The following is a 22114-nucleotide window of genomic DNA, read 5'->3' as shown; positions in this document are numbered from 1 at the left end:
GCCTGAACTGTACAAGAGTTTTTAATGGTGTTATTTTTAGCATTATATAAATTAATTCTCTTATTTAGTTATACCTAATTTCATACAAAGCAAAAAAAAATCCTAAACCATTATGAGTAAAAAGTTAAATTTAATTTTCTATCAAAATATATAAAATGTATTTTCTATTTATTAAAATCAAATTTACTATTTTAATGTTAATTTTTTTTTTTTTGCAGGTAAGTTGCAGTTTGTAATACAGTTTATTAATAAGTAAATATATTTGTAAGTACATAAATTATTAAATATTGGTTTAAATATATTTTTTTATTTGTAGTTTTAAACTTGAACGATGCGATTACATTATACTGGTTATCGAACTGTCCAAATTTTATTTAGACCATATAATAGTAATAAATATAATAGGTTTTCAACTTCCGAAAGTGTTTTTTTTAATGTATTAGTTGTGGGATAATTGAAGGGGTTAATTCTTCCAAAAATGAAAAATATCGTTGCGTTACTATATAATGCTACAACACAATTACACAAACTTGGAATTATTCAAAGTGGCTCAAACAAAATTTATAAATGCATATAATTCACAGCCCCATCACTAAAGTTCTATGCAGTTTAGACAAATATTTAGTTATTATGTTTAAATTTTATTTTGTACCCATTAGTCGCTTAATGATAATAAACTTGGCCAACTAATAGAAAAAATAGTGAGAAGTAATAACATTATAAAATTAAAAATAAATTGGCAAAGAAAATAATATGATATGAAATTCAGAAATGAACTTATACATTATGATGTAATAAAATATAACAATAGTGCTATTTGAATTCAATAAAGTTGTATAAAATCCATTATTTGTTATTCATTTTATATTACATTTCGGAAACGAATAAATAATATGAGAACTTGATTCTATAGTACTTTTAAATAATACCGTTGCTCATTAATATTTCGTTTTATCTTTTAATAAGATTATAGAGTCTATGTATTATATTCAAATATATTTGACTGAATGGTAATCATTGTTGAAAAATTGAGACTTTTCATGGGAAGCTTATGTCTGAATGTCCAAAGTTCCTTAAAAATAGTCAGCCTTAATTTAAAATGTTATTCAAGTGTGGCTGTATCATTAGTCTACAAGTCTTTGTTTTATTAAAATAGATCAATGACTGCTATTATTGTTCATATTTAAGAAATATGTAAAAATGGTTGAGACAATCTAGTCTTAACTTTTTTGAATACAATAAATTAACACGTTGATACATAAAAATGTATAAATAATTACAGAGAAAACTTCTAATCTTTTTAAGTTAGTTAATATGTTTTTTTAGAGCGATTAAATGAATCCAAATTAATGAAAAAAAAAAACTAGAAGATTTGACTGTCACAATTGTTTTATTTATTATGACATTATAAATACTTTTAAAAGGGTAGGATAACATCCGAAGAAAATCGTTTCTTTAATTATTTTATTATAAGGTGTTGCGTTACAAACTAATTGCTCAAGGGTGTAATTTCAACTGTAAAGTTCATTTCAAGCACAGAAAAGAATATAATAATAAGAAAAAATGGAGAAGAAAGAAAAATAAGCTGGTATTATATTAACTATTCCTGTCTTATTTTGATGAATTTATTTATTTTTTAATTGCGTTATCAGTCATTGTTGTGATTACTTTGTTACAACAATGACTAAAAATAATATTAAACACTTTTTGTTTAGTCCATTAAGTGTCCATAATTTATATAAACTTTCACCTAAAAGTTAACTTCATAAATTTCGTGAGAATCATTAACATTTTCCAAGATAATTAAGAGTAAACTGATTTTTTAATATTTAATATTTTTGTATTATACAAATATATTCTAGACAAACATTGTACAAATATTATAAGAATTTCCTGTAAAACAATTTTGTTATTTCAATATTAAAATCAAATAAATATTTCAATTAATTATTTTTTAATAAATAAAAAATATTTCTCATAAAAATTTCTATTATTTCCACTTATGTTGAACTTTAAAATTCATTTTCTTTGATATTGTAAAAAAAAAAGATTTATTATTTAAGTTCATATTACTCACTAAATTTTTAATTATTAGTCGAATATAACTTAATAAAAACTTTGTATTGCCGTTAAATAAACAATACACTTTGTTTACTACTACCATTGTCGCGGTATTTACACTAAGTATGGAAGAATAACCACGCTTTCTTTGTATTAGTAGATATTAATTAAATTTCTTTGATCGCACTTTGAAAAATCACTTCTCAACCAGCTATTTTTCTTTCTTTATAATTTTAACTGAAAAGTTTAATTTTCAAATTACATAATTATTCATGTTATTCTAATTTTTTTTATCTAAACATAGTATCAGAAATAAATTTTGTAAAAGTACCATTTGGAAGGTGATAAGTCACAATGTTAAGAAATACTAAACGAATCGCTATAAATACAATTTTCTCAGGCGGGTCAAAAATTAGATGTAGTCCCCTAGATAATTTGAACACCTTAAGCATGTGTTTGATAGGACGTATTATTTAAATTGGATAAATACATTTTTTTTAAAGTGTTACAATGTTGAATTTTATTGGTTTGGATAATTTATAATATAAGATTAACCTTATTTTGCTTAATCAATTCTTGCGCTGAAACATTTAAATAATAAATTACTAAGCCGTTTAAAGTCCACTTTCGTAGTGAAGTCAAAGGATAAGTGGCTAGTAGTTCTAATAAATTATAACGTTCAGAAGGAATAGTGAGGTGAAACGTGCCTTAGAAGGAAATTGGCTAGCAGATATAAGACCAACCGGTTAGGGTTTCGTAGAAGTTTTCAAGTGGCAATCAAGAGTTTGATGTTGGTGAACATAAAGCAGGTGTTTGCTAAAGTTGTGCTTGTCGAAATTAATAGCACCTGTTTAGCCACCACCAGTGTAAGACTCAGTCCAGCAATAGCTCACTCAGTCTCCCTTCTTCTCCAACGAAAGCGTTTGAATATCTCATGCAAAATCATTTTAGATTATTATATTAAGATCCTTTTCATAAATGTTCAAGGGTTTACTGTATGCTAAAAATATTGCAGTATCGCTTTGGTTATTAAACTATATAATACAGTGTAAAAGGTTACAATAACAACGATATGAAACGTGGCGTTCATACTAATAAGTATAACGTATTATGGTTCCTAACCATACAAAATTAACTGTAATAATATTTTGTTTTCAAAATTATTTTAGTATACAAAAATGGAGTTTGTAAACTGGCAGAATATAATATCCAAAAACTGTGTTCATTATTTTTTATCACGTTTACGTCTGCGACGTTATTTTAGCTAATCAGTTGAATCTTTATATTTTTAGAATTGCAAATTTTTCGACATGCTAATACGCATTAATTTTGAAATATTGATTTTTATTATTTTAACATATTATTAAAACGTAGTTTAAATCAAAAATGTTTAATCGTGAGTTTTTGAAGGGTTAGATCGAATCTTAAATATTTTCTATATCTAATACATAAGTAAAAACTTAAACTGATGTTTCCGTTATGAGTATTCTTGTACTATATTGTCTGTGAAATTATTCGTTATTGCATTTATTCGTGTGGAATCTTCAGGACTTAAAGAACCAAACGTGTACCTCATAAATTACTTAACTTGTTTTCTTCCTGTTGTTTACTGTTTACTATACAAAATGTCTTTCATATACGCCAATGACTTCCAGCGATGATTAATTCAAACCGCTAAAGAGGATACTATAATTGTTTTATCTAAATACTATACAAACGAAAGAGCTGTGTAAACAAATCACATTTATTTACGCGCGTGGTATATCTCCTTCTTAAATCTTTTTGTTTCTTGATCTAGTTTTGGTGTATAAAAAGTTAGTGGAATAAAATTCCATAACTCAGAAATGGTTGAATAGTATTGATGAAGTTCTGGTTATTATTTTATCGACTGTGAAATATACGTACAGCTCTTCCATAAGTTTCTGCTCTTATATATTGAACGTATCGCAATCGGGTGTTAGTGGGACTTATGTGTTACACCAATTAAATCGACGTAGTCTTATATATCTTTATATTACCGTTATTCTGTGCCGCCTATCGCTTTTCCTTCTCATCGACCTCTCAACCTCATCACAGTTTTGTGCATTTGATTTCATTTGTGAACATTTCTCCCCTCCATCTTTACATTTTTCTTAATAATTATCCATAAAACAACTGTTATAATACTTACCTAATATTATAAATCTGCTTGCGATGGTGAGTGGATATGTGCAAAACACCAAGGAAGAATGTCTAGTCTATATGAAATTAGTTTTCAAAAAATTTATATTATATAAAATTTATATTTATAAAATTAATTGTTCAAAGCATGGTCGTTTAAAGGGAAGAATGCAGATGAATGTTAAAATAACTCAGATTTTTAGAGCTTCTTTATACGAATTCCGTTCTTAAAACTCTAAGTACAATAAAAAGCTTTCTCAAGAAGAGTACCACATATGACACAAGCGCTTTTATTCATAAATACAAGGTAATTTTTTGTAATTAGAATATAAAAGGTAGCTACTGAACTCGGTCGAAGAAGCTTCGTCCTCAGTATATAAGTACCGGGTTTGATACCGTTGCGTTAAACTATGTAGGTATTCCTGTTTTCTCTTACGCAGGTATAACTTTTCAGAGAGGACATCAAAGATAAATAGAATAATACACAAATAAAATATATAAATAATTTAATATAATTCATGAATACAAGATAACTTTATGTGATAAGATATTTTTTATTGTCATCATAATATTAAATAATATCGAAAATTCAAATAAAATGAAATATATTTGAGAGTTATAAAAATTATAACTCTTTCAAGCTTTAGAACTATAATTCTCGCATTGATAATACATTTCGAAGTAACTATATAAAAGTATTTATTTTTTTTAGCTATTACTTTAAGTATTATTTTTACGATTAAAATATCAAATTTCTCGACGATAAAGTATCGTTTTTCTATTTGTAATTAGCAAGTCTTAATTAGACATTAAATTAAGAAAGGGTTTTCTGTAATAAGCTCCACTAATTTTATCTTCATTTAGAAATAAATAACTAAAATATTGCTAATTATAACTTTTTTAAATAAGTAATCATTCACAATTTTTTTATTATATTAACACAAATAAAAAATGTTTTTTTGCGCGTTAAGTATCTGATTTTTTACTTTTAAAAACCATTTTAGTATCCAGTGTTGTTTCTATTTTCTACAATATTAAGATTATACTGATAATAAATTAAAACTTATCTCAATTTAATAATTAAAATAATAAAATTCTAATTTTAAAGTCGACATTTTAAATTTATTGAAGTGTGATACCAACAAATTATCTTAAATACAATTGCTTTTTTTATAGAATAACAATCTCGTTTTATCAACGCAAAATAGTAACAATTATTTTTTATAAGATCATCAAAATTCCAATTAAAATTTGTCTATAATAATTTTTCAAATTTATTACCTACTTGATTATCTCGTAGTTTTATGTATAGTACTAACTATGCAAAAGGAAGTGTTATAAGCTAAATACGAATTGACATTCAAATAATTATGCACAAAAGTCATATTTTGTATAATGAAGACAATTTTAGAATACAAAAAGAATGTACTGATATAATTTGTAGTTGCAATATTTATTATTTATGTTAAATTGGGTTTTGTGTCTCTAATTCAGTATATATTTTGCTGGCGAATTGTCAATCCGCTAAAGATACTCATAAAGCTCGCAAAAAACCATCAGCCTCCGTGGCGCAATTGGCTAGCGCGTTCGGCTGTTAACCGAAAGGTTGGTGGTTCGAGCCCACCCGGGGGCGTACATTTTTTACATAATTTTTCTTAATAAATTTTTAAGTAAGTTCGCATCAAAAAATGATTCCACATCATAAAATGTGCTATTATTTTCTAATTATTATTTGTTTAATTAATAAATTTCTATTTTTATGATATGTTTTAATAAGTTAAATGTTGTTTACGATTGCTGTTGTAGGATGAGTGAGGATATTATTGTAAAATGACATTTATTCGTACGCTCAGATGTATTGTAATTGTTTATTATTTATATAATATTCACAAATAAAGGTCTGTGATATAATTATTTTGTAAAGTATCAAAAGGCATCGAGTACCGCGATGTACAAGTCTTAATGATAAATATATGAATAGGCGATAAGCTTCTTTTATCCTAGTGACCAACCAATACACATAAGCCATGACAATTACTAAAATAAATTTAAACTTAGTTTTTAGATAAAAAGAAAGTTTTATAAAGGTTTTATAATCAAAGCTAACAAACATTGTATTATAAGTCTCATACATTTTTATAAATGCAATTAAATTAATTAAAGTGTAATTAAGCGTAATTATTTTTTTCAAATCTAAAATCGGGCGAAATAACCCAGTATTTTTTTATATATATATATCTAATTCTATTCTGATTTTTTAATACTATTAAATTTTTTTTTATTTTAAATTATTTCTGCTCGTTGATCGTTATTATCTACAGCACACGTATTGAATCAAATATGATATAGAATTATATTGTATGCCATTTTGATTCTAAAAATTATAACTAATGTTCAATTAACGTTTGTAATATAATGAATAAGCTTTCAAGAGGCCTCCGTGGCGCAATTGGCTAGCGCGTTCGGCTGTTAACCGAAAGGTTGGTGGTTCGAGCCCACCCGGGGGCGTTATAATTTTGTTTTTTAGTGAAAGTATTTTTTGTAGTATAAAAAAATTAAATTGGTCTTATGTCACGACATATTGATATACAAATTATTAACTTTATAATAATTTATCAATATCATCTTTTCATCAATTAATTGAATAAATTTAGTTATCTAAATGAAATAATAATTATGCTAATAATATTCTAAATTGATTTGAAAACTGGTACCTTGATAAACATATTTTATATGAAATTGTGTAACATGCGTCATCTCACTTTTTATATCATCAGATTAAAGTATATAAGCAAAACAAATTTTCTTTAATAAACATTTTTCAGTTTCTTTGAAATAGTAAAAAGTAACATTGGTTAAAAAAATTAGATGGTAAGAAATAAAATGAAACAAAACTTTTAATACAACTGTGATTGTAAAACCCTTCAGTTATAGAAAAAGTATTTTGATAAGAAGTTTGAAATAGAAAATCCAAAAACACCCAGAACGTTTTCATATATGAAAAAATAAAACTATTTGCCATTGTTTCTTATTTCTTTTTGTTACACTAAAAAAACAAAAAGTTAATGATAAATTAAATGTATATACAAAATAAATAAATGATTGATGTTTGAAAATAATGTACTATTTATCATTTTGTTTAAAAATGTAAATTAATTAAAAATAATATTTTATTATTTGCAATAGTTTTGATTTTATTGTAAAACTAATTTTCTATTATTCTTATTAACTTATACAAAATGTTATACATATTTTCAAATCTTCATATTTATTTAATTTAACTTTAAAAAGCTTTAGGTTTTTTTTAAACAACCCAACAAAAATTCCTTACAATATTAAACATAAAACAAATTATATAATTTTTATGAAAATAAAAGTTTCTCTCTTATTAATGATCATGTTTTTGAAATTGTTATTTTAAATTTAAATTTAAATCTCAGTATGTTATTTTGCTCGATTCAGACAGAACTAAAAAACTAAGTATATAGAGCATTTGAGAATTTACCATAAAGTAGTGTGATAAACATTTAATGTACTCTTAGGAAGTATTTCTTCATATATAACGCTTAAAGCTAGTAATGGTATATATATTTTTATAAAAATATGTAATATTGTATTTAAGTGCACTCTGTACATTATTTAGGCCAATAATAAATCATCTGACAGCCATTTCGAACTTTTATTATATATCATTATACGTGTACAACTATATTCGAACATGTGTCACGCTATTCACATTCTTAATAATAAAAATATCAATAAAAAATGTACATTAATGTTATATAATGCTATGTGTTTTCTGAATACAATGATTATATGGTAGATACCTTTCCTCATAAGAAATAAGTATTTCGAAGAAATCAAAGATTTAAAAAAAAAATTTGTTTCTTAAACATTTTTTTCAATATATTATTATAATATGTTACTATTATTTTAGTATTAAAAAAAAATTAAAAACTACAAGATAACTTTCAAAATAATACACTGAGTATTAAATATATTTTAAATGTTTAAACTTATTTTTTTTAATGAATTAAAGAATTTATTTTGTAAACAATATGTCACAATTTTATTCAACCAATATTTACTTAATTACAAATTTTTTTAGAAAAGTGCTATCTGTCGTATTATCAAATAAAAATTTTTTTTAATTAATTTTCCTTGAGTTTATACACGAAATATTGCATTATTACTACTAGTGTATTTTATAGCTTGAATTCAAAGAATATCAAATCAATTTTGTATACTTTTAATATTGTGTGTAGAAAATAAGAAGTATTATTATACTAAATAATAAGTTAAATGAGAAGCTGGAATTATTAATATGTATGTCTAAAATTAAAAAAATTTTACTTTATTTTTACCTTTTAATTGATGTAATAATATTATTGACATGACTTAACTTTCTTGTTAATCTTATTGGTTACATTATTAACAATAAATATGTATTTGCTCAGTATTGTAATATATGATCTTAAATAAACAGTCTGACAATTAAGAGTGAAAAAAAAAATTTTTAGTTGTTGGAACGCTAATGATATTGATCATAATAATACTTAATCTTAAAATATATAAAAGAACGCGTTAATATTGTCTTTTAATGCATAAAGTCGACATCAATAAAGGCGATAAGAATACTTCATAAAAAATTATGTTAGAAAAATTTGTTTCAAGACTTAACGAAATGGTAGACAAAAAAGTATATAAATTATTATTATTAAAAATAGAAAAAAAACATTAATGAATTGAGTGGTTGAATTACATAATAAAAATAAACAAGAATTTTTGGTAAAATGGAATCTATTTAGGTTAAAATTCATTTGAACTTTTATTTTACGGTTCACCATTACCTTATTACATACTCGCATACGACCATAGTTTTTTTGAACATAATATTGTTAAAAAACTCCGAACTACGACCCCAATTCTAAAAGTAATTCAAATTAAAACTAGGCTAATAATAAAACATTATTTAGTATTGGATACTATTCTTGCTACGAACAGTTTAGAATGAATTTATTGTAAAAACTTATTGATAACTATTATAATTAATTAACAATTTTTATTCTGAATTTATTCGAAACAAATTGTTCATCAAGAATTTAATTTGACAATAATATTTAATAGTTTATGTCATTAAATATTTTATTTTTATAGTTTGGTATATTCATCGTAGATATTTTATAGTTAGATTGTGTTATGATTATTGTTAACTGATTTTTAAATATGATTTTCTTCGTTAAATTACAGAAATTTCACTTTATTACTTGAATTACATAGTAATAATGATAACTATATTATAGAGGGTTTTGTAGAGTAAAGTCGGTGATAACGTTTTTGATTTTCCCGAGGCTATGGAAGTCAAACAGACTGTACAAGTAAAGGAACTCTTATGACAGATTGAGGCTTAGTGTAAAAATATATACCGGGCGAAGTGGTTTCCGAGGCAAAATAGTATTAGCATATAAAAGTATTCCCTCAAGGCAGATTATTTACCTTTTTAATGGTTTTGCATTTTGGTCATGGGTATATTTTTGGAAGAAAACGAAATTAAGATCCTGATAATTGAAAATGTCAATAGCTTTTCTATCTATAAATTTAAACTCTTAATGTACAAATGATAATACACATACTGAGGAACAAAAAGCCCATAACGAACTGTAAAATCAAGAAAAAATTTAGTTTTTTTGGAAAATAACTTGCCATCTCTTTATTTTAAATAGTATAAACACGAATAATTATAATAAGCAAACCAGTTGATTTTTTTTTAAATTTTCAATTCGATTTCTCTTAAAATAATAATTGTATTAAGAAAATTATTTTTAGTGTTTTTTAATTTCTATATAGAGTAATTAATTAGCTGAACCTGACGCGTTATCGATAGAAATATAAAACATATTATGATATTTTATTTTCAAAAGTTAATATTTTTATATTTACTACAATGAAAAAAAATGGTTCTATAATCCCATATTTGATGTAGTTTCAAATAAGGTTTCTGAAATAGTAACATTAGTTAAATTAGTTTAAAAATGGAAAAGTTACCTAAAAAATTATTAGTGGATAACAACTTTCTAAATAGTATTTTAAAAGATATTATCACTTTTAAATAAAAATGGTAGGACTAATGCGGTTAATGAATGTTTAAAGATAAAAAAACATAGACTGGCTTAACTCTTCCCGCTTTATTATAAAATTTCTAGTATCTTTTGTTATACTCACTCAAAAATTGTTATTGACCAGTACTTTCCTATGTTTATTTCGATTAGCATAAATCTTATTGCACTAATTAAACATATATATTTCCATTTAACAAATTTATGCTGATACCACATTAAACGAGAGATAATAGAATTCTTTTTTTTTTGAAAATTATGTATTACTATCTATAATATATGTATATTATTTTATAGTACTATCAATCTTTGAAAAGAAAAAAAAATTTACATTTCTTTATTTTTCGGGGTCACTCTTCCTTCCGCCTAAGTATAAAAATGTTAAAAACTTCTGAAATTTGTTACTGACCAACCATTTTCTTAATTAGATAGATTTCTATTTTGTAAGCAAATTTAATACATATATCCCTATTTAAAAAGTTAAGTTGAATGTAAAGAATAAACCTAAAAATTATTTTATAAAAGATAATTTGAGATACTTATAACTAACAAAATCCGAAAAAAAAGGCTCAAAAAACTTATTATTCAAGAGAAGTTGAGTGTTTAGTGTTAAAATGTTCATCCTGTATATATTTAACTAAGCTTAATTCACAATGTATATACTGTATAAAATGATAACGTAAAATAACAACAACAATAATATTGCAATGTTACATCTCCTCAAATCATTTACTAGCGCCATTTCTGCAGCATTCGGATTGTGGTTATAATCATCATAAATAAAATGTAAATCTTCGTGAACATTTTGTTGGTTGCTTTGTCGGCTCTAATAAAAATTTTGAAGATATTTCGTTGTTCAAAAAGTTATTATTATTTCATTTAAAGGTGTTCAAAAAGTAAGCACAACTATTATTATCGCTAAAAATTAAACTGTTTTTTTACTTGTTGAACACGTATATACAATCATACATATAACCGATACATTTATCTCAGATAATTGATTTGCTTTTTCAAAAATACATTATGCTATGTAAAATAACTCCAAAGAAGTGAATATGGTTTAATAAATTTAATCGTTAATTACTTTTGATTATAGAGAATATATTTGTTTTTCGTATAGAAATATGGAAGAATGAAAAAATAAATTGAAATTAGTCCATTTAGCCTTACAAGTATAAATAAACCAAATGTTCCTAATAGGGAAGACCTATTAGCCTTTATCTCTTTTCAACCTCTATAGATTTACAGCGGATACATATTAGTGTTTTATTGCATAGAAGGCTTTTCCCTTTTATAGAGGGTGTAAATTCTATTTTCCCTTACCCTAAAAATTCTTTACATAACAACATACCTATTTCTCAAAATTAATTTTAAGTCTGCGTCCCGCTTCCCAAAAATCATTTTTTTAATTCGTTAGTTTGGAGGTCTTAATCTCTCTACCTCTCCTAGTTGTACCTGTGTATAGAACACGAAAAACAATAAGTAAAATTATACATGAATAATGTTAATTAAAAGTTTTAAATAAAGATAGTCAAAATTAAAGATATATTAGCGGAATTTATTAACAAGGATACTAACATATTATTTTAATTATAATAACATATAATGATATAAAAATGTTTTAGTAACATTAATTTTTAAAATGGCTAATTTGGTTCTAATAACGTTATTTTAATAATCGTATTATTGATTACTGTAATATTATCTTTAATATTGTTCTGAGTTTGCGGTTTCTAAAAATAGATGACCAACAGTGATTACTGTTGTTAAGATTATTTAGTAATATAACTAATCTTGATAAATAATAACGAGTAGCAAACTACTTGATCTACTAAAAAACTACCAATATTTTATTTACACTATTAAATACGATATTTCTAACAAAAGTAGTTCGCTCTCAATACAACTACAAAAAGAGTAGCGCACTACAGTGACGTCACTTCAAATAGTGCGCTACTTCCAACTACTGAAAATTAGGCCAATTTAAGTCTTTTAAATTTCGAATACTATATTTAAATTTTCACTTATTTTCAAAACATTTATTTTTTTAATATATGTATTCTTTAGGTTAACAGCTAAATATGAATACTTATAATGCAATAGGGTGAAATTATGTCTCGATAAAGTGTTAGTTGATTTAAAATCTAAGAAAATTAAATTTATATATCTTGTGGTGTAATATAAACTATTAGCATAAATTTTAACGCTTTGGACGTCCGTTTAATGTAAGAGCGTTTTGCTTTCAACCTAAAGATTTTGATTGTGTCCTGTAAACATAAATTGTTTTGTGAGGTTAATTTATTCTTCTCTTGTTTTCCACTATGTCACCACTTTGGTGCCCAGACTTGGTATATTGGTACCTAGAGGTAGGTAGCCAAATATAATGCGAAAGGGTCAATGTATTTTAATGATCGTTGTAATTTACCGCGTCCTGGCGATTTATGCGGTCCGATAAATACATTTCTAAGATTATTATTGTATGCAAATATCTTATGATCTTCTGTTAATGCCACTGTTCCCTAGTTACATGGTATCCTTTGGACTATGTTACTTTTCACACGGACAAAATAAGGGTTAAAAGCTTTGTATTGCCCATATTTATGGAATAACATGCCAATGGCTTAGACACTTTTTGTTTAATATATTTTGATAATTCAGAGGTATATATTACTTAAATATAAATTTTCCATTTATTTAGGAATCAAATAAGCTTTAATTTTTCCACTAAACAATATTTGTCATACCAATCGTAACAATAATGTACTTAAAAAATAAGTAAGGTCAAGACATTTTGTTCATATTTTTCTGGCAACCAAGTTTGGATAAGTAAAAACAAATTGTACAATTATTATAAAAGTGATCTAAAATTATTCGTTTATTTACAATGTAATGAAGTTTTATGTTCACATTATACAAATAATAACACTATTATTATGTCTACAAAATATGTGAGACGAGCTTATATTTATTGAGATTTCATTTAATTGATAAGCACGTACTTTTATACTTATATCTTAACTTTGTTTCATATAAGATGTGAACTTAATTGTTGGTATAAACTGTGTAAATGTAATAACCTATTCATGATCAAATACATTTACCAAGTGTTATTAAGCCAAGAATTATGATCGACCAATTAACAGATTAAATTTGTTAATGAAGCCTCACAAATATAGTAGGAATTATGTAGTATTCGTATCTTGACTTAGGGTAAATTATTAATAGTAATTAAATCAGAATTCAAGTTTAATATTAATATATCAATTTAAAATAAAATATACTTGAATAATTTTACCACACAATTTAAGTTTAAAATTAACTTTAAGTTTAATAAAACTAATGGTCAGTAAAATATTTAATATTTCCGAGGTAATTTATAAGTTACAAGAGATTATCCCAAAAAGTAATTAGTAGATGATAAATAAAAAAATATATGCAACTAAAATAAATCAATTTTTTTTCTAATATTATATTTATTTTGTGGTTAATCGACTGGTTTATTCATAAACCACTAGATTACGAATTTGTTTAATAAAAATTCTGTTGTATTGGATTAGAAACAACATAAAAAGAAAAAATTATTTAAAAAATTTTTTGTTTCATAAATAAATTATAAATATACATTGGTAAAATTTTGATCAGATACGAATGCAGTTTAATGAAATTTTCATGTATAACTATGAAATATTAAATAAAAATAGTGGCAGTTCATAACACTGTAGTATTTTGCTGTAGTGAATGACTTTTATTTTGTGATTATGTCATTATGTCATTTTTGCTCTAGGAGTAGTCTTGTGAGTTGTTGGATTTAAAACAAGTATACTTGTACATTTCGAAGTTTTAATCATATTCAAACGCGACAGATACTTACAAAACAGAAACATTCATCCATATCTAATAGTATTACAATATCAACTGTGTTATTATCATCATAACAATACCACAAACAAGTGATGTCAAAAATAAAATAAACTTTTATTTAGAATGACACTCGTATATTCCTGTGTAAAACTGCAATACATTTTTACATATCTGAAAAACGGTTTTTAAAAAACCATAAAATATTTATGTGGAATGATGATATTTAAAATAAATTACTGAAATAATATTTAGGAATTAAAAACAAATTAATTTTATATTTTAGCTTATAAAACTTATACATTGACACTTGTTAACTTTGTAACGTTGAATTTGAAATAAAGCAATTAAATATTGTATTATTGTAAAAATGATTAAACGTTGTTTGATGCATTTTAAACTTTTAATAATACTTTTCTATAATTTTTTTGTCGACGAAAATACACGGTCTTGTCACTCTGGGAAAATTGTTGTCAAAGGTCGGAAAATGTTTTGCCACTGATCCGCGAGCGTTTTAAAATGTCGACTGTTTTCAAAAAAAACGATCGCTGACACCGTCGTTTTAAGATTTAAAGTTTGAAATTTTCACCCGACCAGCCTAAATATATTATAAAAAAATTAATTTAATCCGTCTATTTTTACCGTTCTACAAGCTTTTGTTTTTTAAGTCCACGTACATGTATTGAATGAGGTTATCGTCTCATTTTTGCACATACATATGTATGTATATATATTTTTTTTTTTACTCTGAATTTGTAGAAAATGAGTTTTAAGTCAATTTTTCTTTATAATTCATATTTAATGTTATAGTTGTCATATATGAATTGATAGGGTTAGATTATATATCAAACAAATTTTTTCCATAATTGTATTTATTTTGCGAGTAATCGAATGGATTATGATAATAGATCACTATGTACATGTTTATAAATTAGTTTTGAATTTAATAATACTTGTTTACTTTGAAGTATTATTTTTTGAAAAACCGCAACAACCTGTTAATTAAGTATTTAAAAATGCATCAGTTATCTTAAATAACAAAAACGTTTGTTTAGTATTTAATATAATCGATTTGAAATGAATATAAATTAAAAATAGTAAATATTTTTTTAAAAATACTTTAACAAATTTTGCGGTATTGTTTAAATGCTTCTATATGGTTGTAATATAAGTATGTAGACACGAATAATAATAATAATAATAAATGAAGGTGTCTCGTGGTAGCTTGTGTAACTAATCATGGTGCTAGAACGGTTGTGTAAAGTTAAGGGATATGTTTTATATAAAGTCATCGCATGGGTCACGATACGGCTGTAATAGGGCTTTATATGACATCTTACACTTCGGCCTGTGGGCTAGCCATTGCGGATGTTAACACTGGTTTTAATTAAATACCAGCTACACACACAAAACTTTAACAATATATTAACCGTTAGGCCCGGGCTAGGTGATGCCGGCGTTATTATATTATTATTATTATTATTACCATTATTACTACTATTATACTATCACGGCAAGGAAGTTACTGGGAAAGTCGACTCTTTCCATTAAGGCATTAATTAGACGGTAGCGCTAAAAATATTAGCGCGAGAGTGTAGGCTTGGCTGAAGAAAACACAAGATATCCCTTAAAGACTGAATAGAATGATTGTAACTAGCCTATTGACCGGCTACGGTCATAAACAACCCCCCATACGTGCGTTAAGCTACCCGTCATTTGTTTTTTTTATTTCTAGACTTAACCAGCGCGTCGGCGGTAATTGGTTTGTGAAAGTGCAAAGTTTTGTCTGGCAAGACGGGTAAACGAATACTTGGGTTAAACTTCGTCTAAATTCCCCTAAAGATTTGGTTCGGTTTTTCGTAGCCGTTTTGGCGCTCAATTGGTTAATTGTTTGTTAACTATGAACTTTCTATCCCTCGAGAATCTCTATGATTACAAAAATATTTGAAACAATAAAAATATCATTGTGGTTTTTCTTTTAGTATCTTACAAAATATGAATAATTAAATTATTTACGAACATTTCTAAAATTATTATTAATGTTTTTCCTTTCAATTGTTATATTATCAAAGATTATCAGTACATAAAATCAGCATTTTAAGGATATATCTTTAATAATGTTCTTTCATCATTATTCAATCATATAACTTATATGATAGCTTAGCTTTGATGCGAAGCTGAAAAGGTATTGGTGTTTTCTTTTTTAGTGTTTGTTACCACCTTTTCTCAGTTCTCATCGAACCGATTACTTTCAGCAATACGCCAAAAGATCACAAATTGTATCTAGTCGAAGACATTAATCTCCAAAAAAATTACAAATTTAAAAATTGCTAATTTTCGAAATTCTTTTTTTCTTAAAACTGTCATAACTTTTTCAAAAATAACCAAATGAATATAACTTTTTTTTGTAGATGCATGATGTCTTTACCTTTCATTTGGTAAATTTTTTTTATAAATTATATATTTTAAAACAAGGAAAAATCATTATTATAAGTGCCATTATTTTAAATCAATATATATAATAATAGTGCTGATTTAATATGTTCTGAAAAGTTTAATCACATTTTTAACGGTTTTATCGCCCTCTTGAATAAATTAAGCTCAACCTCTTGCGTTATGTTCTCGATGAGAGATAAAAAATACATGCTTATTATAGAAAATTGACACATTTATTACTGTTATTAATAGTGACGACAATAGGATTTCTCGTTTCAACGATCGAAATCACATCATGTAGTTACATGCTATGTGCCCTAACAAGTCGATTTTTGTGAAGTTATTATACACGATAACAATTTTAATAACAAGTTTCAACTAATATTTTATTATTTTTTTACAAGCCTTTGTCAATATGATTTAAACACTAGATTAAAAGGTAAATTATACAAAATATTGTTTTTAAAATGTTCTTATTTATACAAACAATTTAATAGTTTAAGTAGAAACTTTAACATGTTAACAGTAGGAATCAGATTTACTTAAAGTTCAACCTCTTTTAAGGATTGAAATAAATTTGAAGATAAATTCTTTGAATAAATAAGAAAAGTATATTAAACAAAAACATTTTAGTTTGAATTTTTTTACCTTTAAAGTAATTTCAAATATACGGAATTTTTCTATTAACTTTACGGATTATACGACTCGATATAAAGAAAATTATATAGGAAATAGTTTTTCTTTAAAAATGCAAAACAGAATAGTAGAATAATTCTATTTTATAATTTTTATTATGCAGTTCGATTTATTAAAAATACCACTACAGCTTTTCGTTATACAATCTCACTAGATTTTGACAAATCGCCATAAGAAACGTATATGGACACTCTCTAAATATTGATTTTTTCATATAAATTATAGATAAAAATTGGATTTATTTGTATGAACAATAGTCAATATCAAGTTTATTGTTTGGGGTAGTGTTTAGTAATACTCTATTTTTACTATAACACACAGATAAGAACTATTATAATAGATTTATTATTACTATTATATTATTATAATAGTTAAATGCGTATAATTTAAATTGTTTAAAATTTTTTTAGCTCCATTTTAATATATTTAATTGTCTGTTTTAGGTACGTTCATAAAATTTAATGTGTTTGAATGATGATCATAATTTTTATGATTGGTGAGTAATAATATAACAATGAAAAATAAAAAATTAACTGTAGGATGCAGAGACGAATTTTTTTTTAGATATATTTATTAATTTGGGATTGTATTTCAGATATCTTGTTTGAATATATACACTTACGAAGGTATTTTTTAGATGTGTTTATATAATAATATAATTTTTGTTCAAGACAATTTTTTCATCCTTTCCGTATGAAAATATCTTTGCCATATAATTCAAATACTTGTAGAGACAAGTATAAAATTATCATTTCTCTAATAATTATACAAAACTAAACCTGTTATACTTTATTATAATTTATATAAATATAAATTATTTGTCATAACATTAAAAAATTACCGTATATGTTGTATAATCTCACGTATACTTAAAAATCTTGTTTATTTAAAAAAAAAAAACCTAAAAGCCCCGTGACGGAGCTTGAAAACATTTTAAAACACTTCTTCTCGAGGTTGGCCTTACAAAGGGCAGCTCAAGCTCAAAGTAGAAAAGACCTCTTAGTATTACTAAAAAAGTTGTAATGACTAACACCAGCAAGAACATAGTTAAGAAGTTCGAGTAGCCAGTCCGAGAAAATTCCCTAGAATTACTTATGGCAAGTTTGTTGACTTATTTTAGAAAAAACCGAATAGTCGAATTTACTCGCCTAAAAGAATTCAATACCTTTATTATATGACCCCTACACCCTGGTACACTGATAAAAATCTTCCGGTAAAATCAAAAAATGCATTTTCAAAATACGTTTAATAAACTTTATATTAGATAAATCACAGCTTTTTGTTAATTTAACCTTTATTTTTGTTAGCAGAATAAAAAATATGTATTTTATATATTCTATTTATTTATACAACATATATAAATTGATCATTCTTTTTTTGAACTCTAAATATTTTATTATTAAGCATAAATTTGATTAATAACAATATTTTTAGTCCAATAAATTATTGAGATAATTATATTGTTGGTTTTTTATTTATTTTGTCACGCGAGGGACACCAAAGTTGGTGTTGTATATTGTAAATATTGAGTATTATTTATAAACGAACGTGAATTAATTTAAAAAAAATAATTTTCACTAAATAATAATATCTATTCAATAGCACTTTAAAAATAATTATTGAAGTGCTATTAATCCGTAATATTACTATTACTGATAATTATTATCAGTGATAATTTTATTACGTTTCGCCATTAAAACATTTTGTTTTCAAAGCTATCATTTAACTCATCAAATTTTGTTCTTTAATTATAGTCTTTTGTAGATGTCATTCTTTGACCGCGTCTACAATATAATATAATTAAAATTTAAGGAAGTAAACCTTTTTCCTTTTAATGCTTAGTCGTCTATATAATTATAGAAGAAAATACTCACATTAAACGTCTTACAATACATATACTAATATGGTATAATTTATTTTTTATTTGGTGGCTTTGTATATTAAAAACTTTATGACGGTCACGCACGAGGAATGGCGTTGATATTATTTAATATGCGTAAATGTTGATTAAAAATTAATATTAACCAGTGGGAAAAATATTTTTCATAATTTCGAAATTCGACAGTTTATTTTTCATACTTTGATTGAAAGTTAATTGTAAAATTTGTATGAAAAATATTTTTTAAAGATGTAATATAAATTGACAAGGCAGACGAACAATTATTACTTTTTTAAACTCTTTAATATTAAGTTAATGGAAAAAATTTAACGAGTTATTAGTTAAATTAATCCATTATTTTTAAAAATAAATTAAGTTGAAAAAATCGTTTTAATGTAATGACATAATGAAGTTAATTGTAATAAAAATTTTCTTTTGGGGGGTAAACTTTTTCCTTCCAAAATTTCTCTCTTAATCAACAAAATTTATTATTTGTCAATAGTGATGGGAAATATCGAATAATAACTATTCGATAGTTTAAAATATTCGAAAATGCCCATCACTATTTGTCAAACATAAAAAAATATGTGTGGCATAGTTTTATGTTACTTTATCACCCAATAATTTATTTATTTTTATATGAATTAGTAGAAATTACGTTATTTGGCTGTCTTTATAACTAAACCACGTATGTCCACAACTCGATATAAATATATACACTTTTTTTTTAACAAATACATAATCATTTACAATGTATCACACATTTCATGAGTTTTTGGTATAAACAATTTTTGTTATTTCTTGAGTTAATGTAATTTTAAATAATCTATTTCTATTGTTAGCTATACAAAAAAGTGTATTTTTTTTTCTTGAATTATTTTGAAAAATCGAACTATACAGTTTTGCCATAGAGGTAACTGTAATGCAATAATGATAATAATAATTTTTTAAAAATTTGTCCATTTAATAATAAATCGTTTTGTTATCATATTAAAAATTCATTATAAAAGAGTAATATATACAAAATACCAAAAATATATGTTAATTGGTTGTTAATAAACAAAACAAAAATTAAGTTAACGTAAAATCTCCGTTAAACTAAAAAGTTTAACTTAACTTTAAGTTATGAAATCGTTTACACCCAACCTTGCAAAGTGGATTATATTATATTTACAATATTTTCTATGTCGTTGAATAATTAACCGTTAATTATCTTATAAATGAATCCAAAATAACTTCATGTCATCGAGGAAATATTTTCATAATTCAATCCAAATGAATACATAATAATTTAATATTGAATTTCATTTTTTTTGTTTGGTTATTAAATCGTTTGATCGCATATATTTGTTAATATATAAAAACCACCATTGTTTTTTATTTAAGATATAGAATAACGACGTATTTCAGCAAGACATTTATTTTTTCTGAATAACGTATGAGATTCTTATTACACTTTTATTAAAATTTTCCCTTATGAAATTTATTATATTTGCCAGTAAAATTCTGCAATTATTTACCTGTAGAATCGTGCTATTGGTTCTTATTGGAATTTTTATGTCGTTGTTTACTGCTATAAATGTTTAGTAATATTATATTATGCCCTTAGAAAAACGTTGCACTTTGGTCAGGGATCACAGGAAATTCGTCGTTCAACCGGATTTACATACTATTATAACGCTTTTAACCAATGGTTTTTTTTATTTATTCGTTTTAGAAAAACCGTTTTATTTATGCGAAAGTGAAAAAGGACCTTTACGGCTTAAATTCGAAGAAATATAAGACAAGAGAAAACGTGAGGGGAATACAGGGCTGTATGTTTTTTTATTACTTCTCTTACCGCTCACCCACTGAATGAAATGAAAGTAATGCGACTTTTTTAATTTCACTCTTAGTGGATTGGTTAACGCTGGTGTACAATTTGATTAATTATTTAAACTAAGACTAAGTATAAACGATTTAAGAATTTAGCCTCGAGTTGACTTTTTGACCATAATTTAAAACATTATAATAGTAAATTTTAATTTTAATTATTTAATTCTTCGAAGCCAAATATATAATTCTAAACATGGAAAAACAAAGAAGATAATTTTTCTTGCTAAAATTAATTGAGGAGCATATGAGTTTTTAATGATAAGTGAATAAGAATCGTGTGAGGTATCAGTATTTTTTTGACCTTTTACAAAATTGTCTGTACACAATTTGGGTATATTTTCAAAACATTTTATTAAAGACAATCTTACGTCTCAAAGTTATTAGTATCATTTCCTTTTTATCTGACACTAATCATAGTCTCTCGTTTCTAGTTTCATCTGGAATTTTTGTAAAGCCTTTCCAAAAACCAGTTTCATCCACTTTATAGTACATTCATTTTGATTTGTTGCTTTATTGGTTGTACAAAACTACTAAAAGTAGAAAGATTTTAAGAACCATAAAGATATTTTTGCAGACATCATTATAAAACCACACGGTAAAAAATTATAATTAAACACTGGATATAAAATTTTCAGATGTATTTTCAATAGCAAATTCGATGTGAATTTATTAAAAATACACAAATATTGACATAATATAAAGCCTTATTTAAGGAGAGTGAAAGAGATAGATTTCTTCCTAGAGCGAGAATAATATTGTATAATATAAAACAAATATATCATTTATTAAAAAAAAAAACGGTAGCACAGTGGGGTCGCGGCATAGTGGAGACATTGCATAGTTGGGTTCAGTCTAGATTTAATCTGACAGTGATTAAAATCACTATCATAAGAAACGCTTCGATGCAAATCTGTAGATAGTGTTTAATTTTAAAAAATTGATGGATAATTGCAAAAGCAACATCAACTTCTATTAAAATAAAATACAAAACCCATAATTATCATACAAAAATAGTATATTTTTCAATATGGTA

General features: G+C 24.9%; 1 protein-coding gene and 2 non-coding genes across 3 annotated transcripts in view; all 3 read left to right on the top strand.

Annotated features, from left to right (window-relative positions):
• Nucleotides 1–22114, top strand: part of LOC126897246 (limbic system-associated membrane protein-like) — a 228785-nt gene that overhangs the window by 85693 nt on the left and 120978 nt on the right. The window lies entirely within an intron of this gene.
• Nucleotides 5781–5854, top strand: Trnan-guu (transfer RNA asparagine (anticodon GUU)). Its single transcript has one exon. It is a non-coding gene; the product is annotated as a tRNA-Asn (tRNA).
• Trnan-guu (transfer RNA asparagine (anticodon GUU)) lies at nucleotides 6656–6729 on the top strand. Its single transcript has one exon. It is a non-coding gene; the product is annotated as a tRNA-Asn (tRNA).

Source organism: Daktulosphaira vitifoliae, unplaced genomic scaffold, assembly GCF_025091365.1.
Source record: "Daktulosphaira vitifoliae isolate Bord-2020 unplaced genomic scaffold, ASM2509136v1 Scaffold_2, whole genome shotgun sequence".
Taxonomy (NCBI): domain Eukaryota; kingdom Metazoa; phylum Arthropoda; class Insecta; order Hemiptera; family Phylloxeridae; genus Daktulosphaira; species Daktulosphaira vitifoliae.
The sequence above is the reverse complement of the archived record's forward strand: the minus strand, read 5'-3'. Positions and strand labels throughout refer to the sequence as shown.